Genomic DNA, 4,551 nt, shown 5'->3' on the forward strand with positions numbered 1-4,551 from the left:
CCCAAACAAACTTTTTGGCCAACCCCATATTTAGGTAGCTTGAAATAGAGAGAAAAGATAGCTAGATATTCTAAGAGCTGGATAATGCTACAGTCTTGTAAGAGCTAAGGACGTCCAGAATGAGGAAGCAGGAGCCAAGGGGAATGGACAGCTGATCAACTTATGGTCATTGAGTTCATGGTAACTGAATTAAGAGATGACCATACAGAAAAGAGAGGAAAAGAGTTGGAAAAGAGAGGCTCAGTGGGACTCTTTAGTTATTTGGGCCACTACGAGGTGAAGGCACAAATAACTAGGAATTCAACAGGAAAGAGAAACACGTCCCCATTCAGAGGACTTTCCACATCAGAGGCTAAGCTACCAGGAATTCAGTGCTGAGGACTGTAGTTGGCGGCTGTTTTCAATCCCAACAGAATATCATATGGAGAGGTTCACCAGTCATTGTGACTTGCAGAACTGGTACTTGGGAGGACTCGGGGCAAGTACTTGTGGGGTCACCAGCATGTTAGGAAGAGAGGGAAGTGGACAGCAAGGAGTTATCAGGAGAGAAGCACAGATGTGCCCCAGAGTGTCCCTGCAGAAGGACAGAGAGCCTGGTCAGCACTTGGGACACAAGGGTCAGGGTGCAGGGTGAGGCTCCAAGATTCTCCGGGTGTGGAGGGCATAGTTTTCACACCTTGGCAGGAACAGAAGCCATATGGAAGATACAGGAGACAGAAAGGAGATGGCAGAAGAAGTAGAAGCTGGCATGGGACCATCTGAAGGAGAATGGTACCAGGAGGGGTGGGACGATAAATAGTAAAAATAGTCTGAGGGTTCAGCAGAGTCTGAGGAAGGGAATTTTGCACTTGTCTTGGTTATGGAGTCCAAGGAAGGAAATATTTGCAATTGTTTTGTACTGTTGTGTGTTTCTAATAAAGTGGAAAAAGAAAAAAGAGATGGGGGCATGAGGAAAGAGAAATAGCCAATAAATATGTGGAAAAAAGAAAAAGATCAAGCATTAGCCAAGATGCTAATTGAGACAATGAGACATTTTCCATCTCTAAGTATAATGAATACAACCAGTTTCTCCAGGCACAGCCCTGGGGATTTAAAATAGGATCAGATATCATAGGGCAGCAGTTTTTCTTCATACCATCAGACCTCCCGGTCCCCATTCTCAGCACATCTGGATCATTCTCTGGGCCCCAGCACAGCCTGGTCTTCTCGTTTCCCCTGTAGGGGTGGCTATTTCCCCAGCCTGGGCTGCAGTTGTATTTGTGCAGTAATCTGCTATGGAGACCTCTGAAGGGCCCCCAGGGTTCCAAAATGTTTGTCAGCACCTGCTCTCATTGCCAGGCAGGAGGACAAGCATCCCATGATATACTGGTGACTGCCTCTAGTGACTCAAGAAGAAAAGAGATCAATGGAGCCACATTCAAGGGGCAAAACCAAAGCAGAGTGAGCAGAGAGAGTTAGCGTTTGAGTTAACTGACCTGACCTGTGTGTTTGTGCACACAGCTAGTAAGTGGCAGAACCAGGTGACCCAGGCTGTCAGAATCCAAAACCCAACCCCATCCACCATACTCTCTTCCCTCCCTAAGTTCATTCCAAAGTCAGGAAGCAGTGGGAGGAAGTCAGCTGAGGGAAGGAGGGGGGCTCCCTGGCACAGCTGTGGCACAGTCCTGTCCTGTTTGATTCCATCAAGTGTAACACATTCTGAGCATCACCTCCTGTGTCAGCAGTTGGATGTCCAGAGCATGCCAGGACAGTTTGTCATCAGAGCAGGAATGGATGGGCTGGAGGAGTTGCAGGTGGAGTCTGCCCAGGTTACATGTTTGCCACCAGTCGGACCTTACAGGGGAACCCTCCTCAACCTTCTTGGCCTCTCTCCTCTTATGTGCCCTGGGGCAGGGGGAGAGCAGAAGGAATGAGATTTTTAGTCCCCTTTGGCTCTATAGGCTCTGAATCTAAGTTATTGGGTGACAGTAAACTTCAGGAAGCATCATTTATGGGGCTTTCCTAGTGGCTCAGATGGTAAAAAATCTGCCTGCAATGTGGGAGGCCTGGGTTTGATCCCTGGGTCAGGAAGATCCCCTGGAGAAGGGAATGGTTACCCATTCCAGTATTCCTGCCTGGAGAATTCCATGGACAGAGGAAACTTGAGGGTTACAGTCCATGGGTTATAGTCACAAAAACTTGGGCACGACTAAGTTACTAAAAGAATCATTTAAGCTACATTACATGTGTCTTTAGGGGCTCTGTTGCTCAAGAATAAAATGTGAAAATGAATACAGGGCCTTCAAACCACAGAGCACAAGAAAAATACAGAGAACAAGCAGAGTAACACCTGCCTAGCTCAGAACAAGCCAGATTTTCAAATGGAGAAATGAGGGAACAACTCTTGAGCCTCTGCCTTACTAAATACAGGCTCTGAGTCTGAGAGCCACATCTATGTAGGGAGTAAGTGATAACAGTCACCTGTTGAGGCTGTGATTAGGAATTCCCAGATAAAGTAGGGGAAAGTGCTTCACCTCACCTGTGCCGAGGCACGTCACTACAACAATCCCAGAGTTGTTGTTCTGCATGGCGCTGAATAGACCGGTAGATAGGAACTCCCTTCCGCCCAGAATTGGCTTACTTCCAGGTCTCTAGGTTTTTTTAAGCAAAAACAATGACAATTTTCTGTCAGCTGTCATTTCCTAAGAACACTTATGAGACAAAGTCTATGCTATAGTAAACAGCCTGGGAAGCCAAACATCTCCGGCTCCAGCAAGCGTGTTAGGCATGATTCATCTGGTGAAAATTCTCTCTCTAAAGAGGGAAAACCAGGTTAAACAAGGGGCTGCACAAAGTTGTCTTCCTGTGAGAAACAAAAGCCTTGGCCAGCCCAGCCTGTCAAGCCAAGTTCAGGAGAGCTCGTCAACATGACTCTCCCTGATCAAGCTCTTGGGGATGATAAGATGGTGGTGGTGATGGTGCTGATGATAGTTATGGTGGTCATGTGGTGGTGTGGTGATGGTGGTGATGGAGGTGGTGATGATGATAGTGGCAGTGAAGATAAGATAACATTCCTCCAGAAATGCCCAAAACTTCCCAGTGCACAGTATTCTCTGGGAGCAGCACTGTCCTGGCAAATCAATGGGACCAGAAGGCCTCTTAATCCTTCCAGGGCTGAGGGAGAGGGAGACAGTGACTTTAAAGGGATGAATGAAATACAGTGAGCTCCAGAGGTAGCTGAATTTGAAACCATGGCCTGCGGAAGGACCTGAATGGAGGGTCTAGAACCACCTAGAGGACACAGAAAGCAGATATCAAAGGAGAGGGTAGTCCCATAATTTGGACATCCAAATCCAGGGCAGCAATGTCAAGCAGTGCACCTTGAATCTCCTGAGCATGGCAATTTCACTCGGGGCCAAGATCAAACAGTTTACTGAGTGTTTGGGGTCTGAAGAAGCCATCATTATCCTGCCTGCTCTCATGAGCCGGGCCTACATGCCCTGACCATCCCACCCAAAACCATAATCACAACCCTTCCCAGGGCACTGGAAACCCCCTTAACCCACTTAACACTTTCTTTGCCACGGTCCATATAACTTTCTGACTTGCTCTATAATTTGAGGATTACATCAGTTATTTGTTGGCTACACTCCACACATCCCCCAATTACAATATGCATCAGCTCCCAGAGGACAGGAGACTTGGTCTTGCTCACTGATCTGCCCCCAAGCAACTAGAATACCCAGAACATAATAAGTGGTGGCAATATTTGCAAACGAATGGCCACTATAGAGTTACAGGGACCTGAACTGGCCCATCTGGTGGTCCACACCATCAGCTGCACCAGTGTGTGTTGGGAAATCATTCAGCTGCAGCTCTGCATGCAGTTTTTCCTGCATAGACACAGACTCAGCCCTTCTGTCCAGGCATGGTGCGCCCTCTGCTATTGATTGGAAACAGATGGAGTCTTGCCTGTAACATGACGGAGCACTGATTTCAGTAAAGTAAGTGAATTACCAAAATGTAGTCATTACAATCTATCTTCATCTTGGTGACATATTTGGCGAGCTGTTATAAACCAAGACTTGAAAAGTAAATGCAAATTTATAGACCTCTCAACTCTGCCCACAGGACCCAAATCTGGCAGAATCGTCATCTCTATTGAACTATTACAACTGGATGAGAGCCTTCTGCCCACAGATTTTTCTCTGAATACACAGGTAACCTAGCTAATACAAGCTGCCTGATCATTCATCCTAGGACCTCAGATTTGGAAAGACATTTAATGTCACCTAAACAAATTCCATCAGCTTAAACAAATGGCAGTGAATCACCACTACTCCTCTTTTGCACCATGCCAAGGTCCTGCACAAAGAACTCACCCCATTCCAACCACAGTCCCACAAACAAAACAGATCATCATCTTCTCAAAGCTAGTAAAACTTACAAAGTCTGAGAGGGTGGGCAACTGAGTGACTAGGCAGGACAAGTAACTGGCAGAAATGATATTTGAACTCAAGCATTTCTGACTCCAACCTATTGGCCCTGAATCATGGAGCAAATTAACAATAG

The sequence above is a fragment of the Odocoileus virginianus genome, chromosome 7 (genome assembly GCF_023699985.2).
Source record: "Odocoileus virginianus isolate 20LAN1187 ecotype Illinois chromosome 7, Ovbor_1.2, whole genome shotgun sequence".
In the NCBI taxonomy this organism is placed as follows: Eukaryota; Metazoa; Chordata; class Mammalia; order Artiodactyla; family Cervidae; genus Odocoileus; species Odocoileus virginianus.